Genomic DNA, 12,369 nt, shown 5'->3' with positions numbered 1-12,369 from the left:
GAAGGAAAACCTAAGTGCGGCTCTTTCCTCGCCAACATCCTGAGAAGCTCTGGAGAAGGGAAGTTTTCTCCGGGATGGCGAGCGGAGGCCCAGCCTGGCCGGGGTCACCGACTGCCCCCCAATCCCGCTCGCTGGCGCCGCTCGCGGTTCTCCGCTGTCGCCAGTAGGAGGCGCTGAGAGGCTGGGCGAAGCCGGCGCTTCTGCCCTCGGGCTACGTGACGTTGGCAGCTGTCTCAGCCAGTGGCTCAGCAAGCGAGGCGAGGAAGCCAGGCCCAGAAGAAGAAATGCCTGCTCCGCCTCCATTTCGAGGCTGAACGCGCGCGCGCGCGCACACACACGCGCACACACTTGTATAGAACCAGATTCATTGCGTGGATGCGTGTGAATGCTGGAGCCTTCGTAGGCAGGCGCCTGCGAGAGTGACCCTGCCCGGCCCACCGCCCCAAACTCCCCCCTTCGGTTCCCAGGAGCGTTTTGCCTTGCGCCCCAGAGAGTGCACCTTACGTGAGACGTGGCTCCTTGGTTCCTCCCACCCCACCTCCTCCTCTCTCTCTCTCTCTCGCCATGGTTTTCACCTTTCTTTCCTTTCACCACCAGCAACACCTCCGAGGAATTCCGTGGGATTAATTTTTCCTGTTATTTATGATTGCAGAGGAGGACGATGCGCGCGGGCATCTCTTCCGGATTGCGCTGAGCCGCGATCGCTCGCCCGTTCCGAGAAGACCCCGCGTGTGAGCTGCGCGGACCCGAGCGTGGTCCATCTGCACTGGCCCTCTGCCCCCCTCCCCAAAAGGAGGAGAGAGAGAGAGAAAGAAAGAGAGAGAGTGGGGGGGAAGGAAAAAGAAAGCCACACACCCCCAAGCCCAGGCAGCTCCCCCGTGGACTTGCCAGTTGTTGCTCGTGGGAAGAGGCTCTTGCCGGTACGTAATGGGCTCTTCTCCTCTAGCGCACGATGGCTCGTTGGCGGGCTGGTTGCTTTTTCAGCTGGGATTGGGAAGACTGTGCCCTAAGCAGCCCGGGTCTCGATCCGCCTCCCCTGCATGCAACAACGCCTAGCTAACAGGTAACCGATAGACGGCGGGGAAGGGGCTGCCGGAGATGCTGCTGCTGCCATTGCTCCCGTGGACACACGTTGCAGGTGATGGGCGCTGGGCAGCAGCCCCGCGTGCCCGCCAGCGGCGCGTGTGCATCTCCCCGCCACCTTTCCAGAACAGCCAAATGCAGCCTCGCTGCTCAGCCCGGAGACCCCCGCCCGCCCGCCCGCCTCCCATTCATTCATTCCTTCATTCATTCCCGGGGGTTGGGGGGTGGCGGTGGGTTGAGGAGGAGGGGTGGGGGGTGGGGAAGCGACCGCCGACATGTCAGCAGCAATGCAGATGGGGTTGGGAACGGCACTTGCTCGCCAGCGAAATGCTCCTCGCGAGTGGGGGGCTGGCTGTCGTGCGCACGCGCTCGTGTGTACGTGTGTGTGTGTGCGCGCGTTACGGGGTTCCTTCTCTCGGTGGTTTCTCGCTCGCCCGTTTCTCCAGTTCGCCTCGGTGCCCGTCCCAGCAACGGCACAGCTAGAGCATCTCTGAAATATTTATAGAGCCGTGCCAGCTGTTGGCCATTCCTTTAGTGGGGGCTGATGTGGGGAAATGCGTTTTCCTTGCCATTCTTGGAAACGTGCTAGTGCCTCGCTACGGGAGCGATTCGGTCTTTCTCGCAGCCAGCTCAATACCGACCCTCTCCCCCTTTTTTCCTTTTCAGGAGGGGACGCCTGGGGAATAATCATGCTTCTCAGAGGACCAGCACCGACATCCGCGACAGCCAGAGCCAGCCCCTTCTACTAGGGCTCACAGGAATATATATTTATATATTTCTATTGTATTATCTGCATCCTTACAAGAACCATCACGATTTGGTGTTTTTTTTTTAATGATCTCTATGGATCCTGCATTTTATGACCCTCCTCTCCACACGGTCTGATTCATCTTCGAAGCCGATCTCTCTCTCCCTCCCTCTCTCAACCTCGTTTTACATTTGCACCGCTTCAAGACACAAAGATTGCCAAAGCCGAGCCTTCTTGCAAGAAAAAGATTTTTCTCCCCCTCCAATTAGAAACATATTGCATCGCCCCCTCCCCATTTGCTCCCCAAACCTCATTCTTCTTATGTGGATATGCAAGCAAGAAGAGGAGACTGGATACTCCCAACATGCTCACTCCCTTAATCTGTCCGCCTAGAGGTTCTGCTTCTACAAACCAAGGTAGGAGGGGGGGAAAGGACTTCGCCTCTCTCTTTCTTTGCAGGAAAGGTGAAGAGGGGGTGGCGGGGGTGGGGAAGAGAAAATCTGCCATGGAAAAGTAGCAACTCATGTTTAGGGGCTCATTTGTACGAATGGCACGAACCACCCGCCCAGCAGCAGTAGCTCAAGCTCACAAAAGAGCCAGCCATGCTGTTCGGAGAGCAGGTACAATTTTAAGATGGGGAGCAGTGCAGACATGTTGATTCCTCCTTCGCTTGGCTCCTCAGATGAGATGGAGCAAAAGGAGGCAAGCCGCCACCCCCCCCCGGCAGCTTCCCGCCTGTCACGACGGTGTCGCGGCTCCTCTGGCGCTTGCAAAGGGGGTGGGGGGTGGGGCAGGAGGCAGGTGTCTAGGACAGGATCAAGATGGACTTGCCTCTCCCCCTGCATGCCCGAGTCCCCTGGCCTTGGCGAGCCGCTGGGGCAGCTCCTCGCCCTCCCCCGGCAGCCAATCGAAGTGTGCAACATGGTAGTGGGCTGGCAAGATGGTGCATTCAGTCTGGCTGGAGCGTGGCAGACAGCGGTGGCAGCAGCGGCAGCAGGCCCTGGAGCTCGGGGGGGAGGCCTGATGCAGCTAGGCGGCTTCTCCCGGGACGGGCTGCTGGCCACTGGCCGCCAGGGGGCTTGCCCTCAAGAGAAGGGGCAGGAGCAGAGCAGGCGGCCCAGGGAGTGGGCAGGTGCAGGAGGGCTGCTCCACGTCCAAGCCCGCCAGGAGACAGGCTGCAAAAACCCACTGCATGCTTGGATTGTCTTATTTATTTATTTAAAGCTGCTTCGGGTTTGCATTTCTGGCTGGTGGTTTTCATCCCCGAGGTCTCCGTCTTCTTCCACCCCTCCTCTCTGATCGAGCCATGCAGCTTCTCTCTCTCTCTCTCTCTTTCTTTCTCTCCCCCCACCCACCCACTTCACACACGCGTTCGCGAGCGAACTGCTCCTCGCTAGATGCAAAATGGCTCTCTGGCTGCTCGGCGGTGCCTACGCGACACACATCCCCCCAGTGTAGGCACGAGAGAAATTGGACGTGCTCGTTTTCCGTAAGATGGTGGCAAGACAAAGGAGGACGGGCTCTCTCGCGAGTGGGTGTGGATGGCGAGGCGCTGCTGTTGCTGCCTGAGGAGAAACGCCAGCCAGGGCGTTAATTTGAGTCGCCATGCAGCCGAGGGGGCTGCCCTCTCCTCCGCTTCGGTTGCCCCTCCGGACCGGTCCTCGGCCCCCGCTTCCCCGGGCCCCTGTGCCTCCTTCCACCCCACCCCAGCGGCTCAGAGGGGCTTTTTCTATGGCCACCTTCGGAGCGGGGGTGGAAAGGACTGAACTTCCAGGCCCCTGTGGCTCGCCCCCCAGAGGGGCTCCCTCAAGCTCCTTGCCCGCGGCCCCCCGCCGGCCTCCCAGCGCTGCCCACGTTCCCGCAGCCGCGAGAGCCTGCTCGCATTCCGAGGCGGGGGGGGGGGCGGGGAATCACGGCCGCCAACGGCGAAGCCGGCAGCGTGGAGCAACGGACGGCGCTGGGCCCGGTGGCCTGGCTCCGTCCGCGCCTACCACACCCCCTCGGGCTGCCTGTGGGCGAGGCGGGTGGCGAAGGACCGCGCGGGGGCGAGGCGGGCGGCGGAGGCTGCCGCGCCTCTTGGCGCCCCCGAGGGGAGCGGAGGCTCCTTCCTCCTCCTCCTCCTCGGTCCCCCGGGAGCGTTGGGCAGGCGGGCGGCGGGGCCAGGAGACGGAGCGCGGCTCCTCCGGCGCTCTTCTCCCGTCCCCGGCTCCGCGCCCGGCGAGGCGGGCGGCCCTTGGTGGCGAGGGAGGGAGGGGCGGGGGCGAGGGAGGATCCCCCTCCCGCCACGTTTGCCTGGCGCGTCTATAAATAGCGCAGGATCTCGGTGACATCGGCCTGCGTCCCCCTCGCCGCGAGTGGGTGTCTAAAGTTTACCTGCGCGGGGAGAGAGCGCGGGCGGGCGGGCGTGTGCGCGAGGGGCGGGGCCCTCGTGCCGGGGCAGAGGGGGCGTGGCTAGCTGCCTCGGAAAGGGCGGGGCTCCCTCCCTCCGCTCGGGCAGGTGTGCGCGCTGCTCGCGGGGCTGCTGCTGCTGCTTGTGCTGCTGCTGCCGGGCGCCTCCTTCCCTCCTCCCCTGCCTTGCGGCACTGCTTCGGCGCCAGGGGACCGGGGTTGGACCCGTGCCCTCGTCCCGCCCTTCGGGCTTTCCCGCCAAGAGGCGTTCGAGGCTGGCGGGACGGAGCGGACTGCCGAGCGCTTGGCGGGATCGTAGAAGCGCCGGCTGCCTTTCCCACGCCCCCTTCGCCCAGGGCACCTCGACTCCGGAGAGATCCCTTCCTTAGGATCGCTGCGGAGCGCAGGGCGCGGACTTGAGAGCGCAGCACGCCCCGGGAAGGATCCCGCGATTGGACGGACGCTTTTCGTCTTTTGCTCGAGGGCGTGCAGGCCGCGCATGGGGCAGGCAGGCAGGCGGGCTGGGCAGCGCTGCGGAGATCCCGCGCAGTGGCCGCCGCGCCGGGCGGCGGATGGGTGGCCTCGAGCGATGCGCTTGCCTTGCGGAGAACTTTCCTCGATGCACCCGAGCTGCTCCTTCGGTTCTCCAGTGATTCTCGGTTGCGTTTCGCTCGGCATTCCAATGCACGAATGTAGACGTTTCGATGAGGCGCTTAAAATATAGTTTGGAGCTCTCTCCTATTATTTGTGTCATAGGAAGTGAATGTGGCGTGAGAAGTTTAGAACGCAGAAAAGGAAACTGGATGCATATTCTTACCAAGGTCTGAGTTTTAGACTCAATGCAAACTTATTTAAGCTTCACGTGTGAAAATATCCCTATATGTGATTAGAATGCAGGTTGCCAGTGGTCACAGGACACTTAATGCACCTTTCCCCACATCTTCACAAACTGGAATGGACACACAGTTTTAAAACTGGCCTTTCGTGCTTTCTGTCTCCATCAGTAGCAATCACCCATTCAGGCAAATAGGACAGGAAGGCTGAAATGCAAATTGTGCATCATGAGAGCTAATGTCACTCACTAGGATTCTCTCCTGCTTTGCTTTAATAATGCTCACAAATGATGTATTGGAAGGAATCCGATTGAAAGGTATCCAGAGCCTCATCTGTGAAAATGCCATTAGCCTCTAAATTCTCCAGTTCCTAAGCAGTCCAAACATAGGGATGGATGAAAGCAAGGGAAGGGGAGCAGCAGCTCCAGTCTTCTGTACTCAGGTGCACAGTTTGACTTCTTCAGTTCTCTTCAAACATTGATTAAATGTATTTTCAGCCACCTCTTTAATCTATTCTACTTCATGCCACCACTATTTGCTACTTCTCTTGCTGGAATCAGTGTACAAGTAGTACAATCAACCAACAACAGAATACATCCAACAAAATGTAGGCCTCTCAAATCACAGTATGGTTCCCGAATAGCTTGGGCAACTTGGCTATTTGGGAAAGGCATACAAAGCCACTTCTATCCTTGGATCTGGAATAATCTGGTTAATAATCCGGACCTTCGTTCTTTTCCCATTCCAATTCATTGGTTGCCTGCTGTTAATTTGGTATGTGGGTTGGTGAACTTCAAAGAGGCTTCAAAACATAAGAGCTCTGCTGAATCAGACTAAAGTCCCAGCTTGTCCAAAAGTGTATTCCCACAGCGGCCAATCAGGAGCCTATGCTAATCCCACAAGCAGGACATTAATGCAACTTCACTGTCCCACTCATGATCCCCCAAAGTTTGCATTCACAGGCATACAGAGGCTGATACCTGAACTATGAATGCCATTATTGGGACTAATAGCCACTGATAGCCTTATCCTCCATGAATTTGTCTACTTTCCTGTTAAAGCAGCCCAAGTTGGATGCCATTGCAACATGTTACGGAAAACAGATGGGGTTAGGACTGCAATAAAATTATGAACTAACTTGTACAAAGTCTGACTGGTGACAGAAGATGGGCAGGCAGATTAGGAAGTGAATGGTAAAGCAATGGCAAAGGAGTGGCAGATATCTGTGGAAGGTCAAGGTGGGAGGTGTGACCCTATAGTTAGCTGTGACTGCATTAAAAATGACAGCATAATTACCTATTCATTCACAGTGAGAGATACACATATTGATAGGCATAAACTTCAGATGTTATGTAGAATAAACAAACACAATGTGATACATATACATTCAGATGTATACACACACATTATTCCTGGGACATATTCACCATATAGATAAAGAACATACCAACCACGATAGGTAGATGAAAATATGGAATACACATCATGCAACATTATCATGAATCCACTCTTGCATACTGACAGAAGAAGACACAAAAAGAAATGTACACTGATACATGCACTCATAGATGAAGATGATTAACTCCCGAAGTGACCATATGTAAATATAATAGCTATTTAATGCAAAGGCCAGGTTTGAAATATGTGACGTAATTGCCTTTGAATCTGCAGCATTTTTACAGTGATTACTGGAAATTGTTACAGGACATTTTTTCTATGCAGAGATATCAATGTAGTAACCACCACACAATCTCTGGCACCCATTTATACATATTGTATAAACTACTTGTTTAGTTTGTTTAGTTTGCCGTGTTTTGACATGTTGGGAAGTCACAGTGCAAGCAGCTTCCAAAAACTGAAAAATTGATACTTGTGAATTCTTTGGGTCTTCAGTAGATGCAAATTATTTCTATATCAGAAAAACCCCATCCGTGAAGTGGTCTTCAGACAAAAGCCCCAGATAACCTGGAGTAGAGATAAGGCTTCCAACCAAATGGATGTATCTTTCAGGGAAGTTTGAGCTGTAGCAGCTCTCATTTTAGAAATCAGGGCTGCAGTCCTCTGCACACTTGGTAGTAATCCCTATTGGACTCCGTAGGATTTATTTGCATGTGAACATGCAGAGAGTTCTGTGCTGCAGGATTAGTACAGCAATGCATATCACAAACAGTATCACACAAAAAATCACACATAGATAGCACAAAAAAGTGCACAGAAATTAAAAGAAAAATAGGAAAATAGTGACTATTGTTGCATCTGCTTCCCTGGAAGACCTTTTAACTGCAACGCTAAAAATCACAGTAATGACCTTCATATTTTCCCATAATGAAAGAACCATTAAAATAATGTTTAAATTAAAATATGTGATGCTGACACACATACATTTTAGTTTATGTAGGAGCAGTCAGAGTGTATATATATTGTTACCGGCCAACCCAGTCTTTCCCGAGTGGTGCACAAGATTTTAGGGGTCCTGGCACTTAACCGGGGTTTGTGTTTCCTTCGGAAAGGAGGCATAACGGAGGCTGTAGTGTATTTATGAAATATGGTTTATTTACACCTGAATCTACTACTGAAGGAGTTTCCAGCATTCACACCTCAGGAGGGGCTTGCTTCCTGCAGGAGCGCTGCATTGGATTAAAAGGCACCCAAAGCACCACCTCTGTCTATCTCTTCCAGCTTGCCTCTGCCAGTCTGCTCAAAGTTCTCCTCCTGCCTGGCTTTTCAAATTTTAAAAGGCCTCTTAAAAAAAAAAAGGCTACAATTTTCCCTTCAGCTACCATCACTGTGCACTTGGAACTCCCTCTCCCAGCTTACATCATCAAACACTGAAATCCTAAACTTGGCCATTGTATCTGTGCCCCATCCCCTCACGGGAGGAAGGGCTCATACTCTTCTGCTTCAGCATAGGGTAACTGTTTGTGTCAGTCACGCATTGCCTTCCGTTTACTGCATTATGGTTCTTCTCCCCAGGTACCGGTAATTCCTGGCTAGGAAACTGATTCAGCCTGCATTTCTACACTGCTAAACTGTCTCACACCTGGGTGAAGACTTCAAGCATTTAGTAATCTACATTTGCTAACTTAAGAAATTATTGGTACCCAGGACTTTTAGCAGACTCAACTCCCCGCAACTAATATCAATATATATACACTGGGAACTATTGTGTATCAAAAATTCTCAGTTAGCTATGGAGTTGTAAGGTCCACTTCACATGTCAACATTTTGTGACAGAGATAACCAGCATCTAGGGGAAATGTTAACACGTTGAGCTTACACACACACACACACACACACACACACACACACACAACTTGTCGGGTACGATGACCTGCATTCCATGCCCCATCTTACATCCTTGTCCCTCCTTGGGATATTGTGGTTCTGTAGCTGATGGGCTCCGTCGCATCCTAGTGAGGAAGCTCGCGAGACAGCCTTGGCCACTGCAGTGCGTGCTTTCCTCAACGTGCCTGCTCCGAAGTATGGGCCGCCGAGTTCAGCAGAACTTACTCCCGGGCAATTGTGCATATAGGATTGCAGCTGGATACTCCTTGGAGGCAGCGCACGCGTATAAATACCCCGAAGAGACCCGCAAAGCCACACAGCGGGCGCCTTTTGCGGACTGGCGGCCACGCACGGCTTCCCTCTCGCCCAGGAAGCTCGCTTTTCCTTTCCCAGACGAGGCGGACCAAGCGAGGCCTCTTTGCCGTCGTTCCCGTTCCTCTCTCCCCGTCTACCCCAAGGCGATACATTTCTGTCCTGGCAGACCTGGCCTCGCCCAGCCCCAGACCGAGCCTGCCCGCGCGCCGCGCGCCTCTGCTCGCCCCGCCTGTTGCCGCTGGAGGCACGTGCCTGGCGGGAGAGCGCGCGCGCAGGCGCGTGTCAGCCGCAGTAGGGCGACGGCCCCTCCAGGCAGCGCTGTTGCGGCTGGGCACGTTCGCAGTGCCAGGCCTCCCTGTGGCGACGACCAGAGTCTCCCCGAGGGGCTTCTTCCCCTTCCCGCTCTTGGCTTTCCTCCCCTCACGCTATTGTCTTGCGCGCGAGCGTTTCCACTTCGTAAGGTCCACCAACTCTTCGTTTCTTTTTCCTGTATCGATTATAGCCGTGCCTTACCTGCCAACAGTATCTTAATCATACCTTAACATTTATTACGCGCTGCTGAGGCGCCCGCAAATCCTTCAGAAGAAGGTGAGAGTGATTAACCAGAACTCGTTTCCTTCCACACCTGACCTTTCCCGCCTCCTTCAGGGCCTGCACAGAGTCCGCTCCCTGCAGCGCCTGCTGCGCCACCGACTGCCATACCTCAAGGGGATCGCAAGGCGGTAGCAGCGCACACGCGTCGCCTTCCCAAACCGCTTCCTCAGTACTGTTCTCTCTCTCTCTCTCCCTCCCTCTCTCTCTCTCTCTCTCTCTCTCTCTCTCTCTCTCTCTCACACACACACACACACACATACACTCGTGCGCTCCATCCTTCTGTGCACACTTACCACTCCCACTCCCCTCTCCCTCTTATACACATTTAATGCTGATTAAAAGCAACAAAATACCCTATAGCGCCTTAACGACTAACGCAGACTAGCTAAAACACATTCTCCCCCGTTTGAGAGATGGCTAAATAGTAGTAGAAAATATTAACAGCATTTGATTTCATGTTATACACGAGGATGGCAGTAATTCGAATCCCTCTGACTTGTGAGTAGGGGACGAGGGCAGTGATCCTTTAGACTGGATCAATTCATCTGAAATACAGTAATAAGGCAGGTATGCGGCCTGCCTCAGCTGTCCAAATCTGCACCCCCGGCTTCTGCCTTCCCACCCCACTCCTCTCCCATATCCAGAGCTGCCTGTCCTTGGCATTTCATCTGCGCACTCGCATCAGACTCCTGCCCATCTAGCAGCCGGGGAGAAACTCTGTCAGCAACCTGAGCGGCACAGTTCCCCTCTCGTGCCTTTGTCCGGATTGCTTCATTTCTTTATCGCCTCTATAAAGAGGAAAGCGGCTGCCGGCTAATCCGCCTCTGCTCGGTGAGACCGAGGGAGCTGGCCGCAGCCCAGGCAAACGGCTCCACCTGCTAGCAGGCTGTGAATGTGAGCAGAGGCTTCTTCAGTCACTGGAACAGTGAAGTTCAGGGGAGTCTGCTGTCTCAGCTCCTTGCTTGCTCCCTGGGATGATCGTGGACTCAAGAGACCAGGCAGAGGGATGTTGAAACCATTGGCTGTCTTCATGATCAGGACTTCATTGATGAGGAAATAACAGCACTCTTCGGTCCATGCTGAACTGTGAGATTTTACTTTCTTGCAAGCTTTTCTTCATTTCCCTTTCCTTTTACTTTATAGCAGGAGTCCTCACGACTCTCTGCAGCAGCACTGATTTGTGGGAGTCATTGCATATCTGATGCAAGCAGACCTGGGTTGGTTGCACATACTCAACCTGCACAATGTGCAAGAAGTGCAGGCGCATGCATGGCAGTACTTGTTAGAAGTTGTATTGTGGGCAGCCCTGAAGTACAATTCTTCTTAGACCGGAGTTGACATAAACTCTTGGTTTTTTGACCCTTGGCAATAAGGTAGAGGGGGGATGGAGAGCACATGACTTGTTACTAGGGAAGCAATAAGTTTGGGAAAATATCCAGTGACACCCCCTTCGCTCCTGCAGCACTAACAAGCAACTCAGGATATGGGGAATGCATACACATCCTTTTGTTTTAATTGTTAGAGGAAAAATCTTCTGGCATTTTTGGTCCAGTCAAGAAAATTAGAAGCTGTGGATCATGTTGAATCCATCACTGCCCCATAAGAGTTTGTGCTTTTAAAGCAAAGCCTTATAAAATTTGTACGTATTCAATTTGTAGTACAATTAATGGTGTGAATGTTTTATGTTTCTGCTTGTCTTTTGGGAAGTGCAGGACAGATTGGTATCAAAGTCAAGTTTAAGGATAGATTTTAAATTATGCTAGCTCATGTAGGAAAACACAACAGATTTCCAGAAAACATACGAAATGGTCAGTTGTAACCATGGATGTTTAGGGATGATGCCCGTGCTAGTCACATCATCTCAGGAAATATGAGTTTTGTTTCCCTTGGATGAAAATTCTTTGTTGGTTTGCTTTTACTTACAAGCAGAAGCTATTGGAACCAGGCGAACTCCTAAAAGCAGCAGTCAGCTCCCCAATATCTGTACATCACATTTCCAGAGAGAGTTCTTTCACCCAAGTTAACTCACAGCTCTTAAAAATCTCCTTTTTCCTCCTGTTTAAACTAATTTTAACCTGTCTCCAAATCATTTCTCTGCCCCATACACTATATGCAGGGTGTTATCATCCTAAACTCTTATAGCATCACATTTCAAAACCTGGAGAGAGATTTCCAGGTATCAGGAAGTCACCCCAGCCAGATAGGTGGGGTATAGATAAATCATCATCATCACCACCACCACCACCATCACCATCGTCTCTTTTTATTGTTTTCCATTGATGCAGTAACAGCTGCTTCTCCTGACCTCAACAAGCTATCAGGTTAACAATGGATGCTCACCCTGTATCTGTAACAGGTGGAATTTTAAAAAAAGACAGGGAAGTTGGATTCCTGACCTAAAAGGAAAAAGCCAATAGCAATGCCAGTGGAAGTAATTTTATGTTCTCTGACTCAAAATTCATTTCTTTTATTTTTGCTTCATTCAGGGATAGGGAGCCTGTGAGTATCCGGATGTTGTTGGGTTCCAACTCCCATCAGGCCCAGGTAGCATCACCAGTGTTCAGGGATGATGTGAGCTGTAGTCCAGCAGCATCTGAAGGACCAGATGCCCTTGCCCCTGGCTTAGAGCTACCATTTCAAAAATCCAGGCCTGGTTGTGATTTCCTATAACTTGTTTTTTTAAATTGAACTAAATAAAAATAAAAATACATTATAAAATCTAACAATTACAATTCCATATATTATTATCTAAAGTATACATATTATTATTATTATCCATGTATATATATATCCCACTATATTTTGTATAAATGCATTACAGATGTCACTATACTTGTCCATGCAAAGTCTGCGTCTATAAGCAATCCCTTCATAAGTTGCAAGTGTAGTCATAGCTTCAATTCATTGATTAAATGGAGTTGTACACTTACCCATTCAGTGCACTAGTAGTTTTTTGGCCATAGTAAGGGCATGAAGAATCCATTTACATTTTCCAGTTGTCAAATTCTATATAGCAGGCATGTAGTTCAAAATATTTTCCTCTGAAAAATGTATTCCCCCCCCCACAGTCATATTTATATAATAAACTACTTTCTCCCAAAACTTATTAAATTTTAATAAGTG

The 12,369-nt window shown here is 51.8% G+C and overlaps 1 protein-coding gene across 6 annotated transcripts in view; it reads left to right on the top strand.

Annotated features, from left to right (window-relative positions):
* Positions 1 to 12,369, top strand: part of GRIN2B (glutamate ionotropic receptor NMDA type subunit 2B) — a 274,219-nt gene that overhangs the window by 19,965 nt on the left and 241,885 nt on the right. For 2 of the 6 annotated variants that reach the window (XM_053404817.1, XM_053404821.1), the window contains one exon: positions 1,750 to 2,247. The gene's annotated coding sequence lies outside the window, so the exon portion shown is untranslated. Of the gene's footprint in view, positions 1 to 827; positions 921 to 952; positions 1,064 to 1,357; positions 2,248 to 10,123; positions 10,333 to 12,369 lie in introns of those variants that run through there. The other 4 variants (XM_053404820.1, XM_053404822.1, XM_053404819.1 and 1 more) reach the window with 4 other exon arrangements.

The sequence above is a fragment of the Podarcis raffonei genome, chromosome 10 (assembly GCF_027172205.1).
Source record: "Podarcis raffonei isolate rPodRaf1 chromosome 10, rPodRaf1.pri, whole genome shotgun sequence".
In the NCBI taxonomy this organism is placed as follows: domain Eukaryota; kingdom Metazoa; phylum Chordata; class Lepidosauria; order Squamata; family Lacertidae; genus Podarcis; species Podarcis raffonei.
This window is presented reverse-complemented; position numbering and strand designations above follow the sequence as displayed.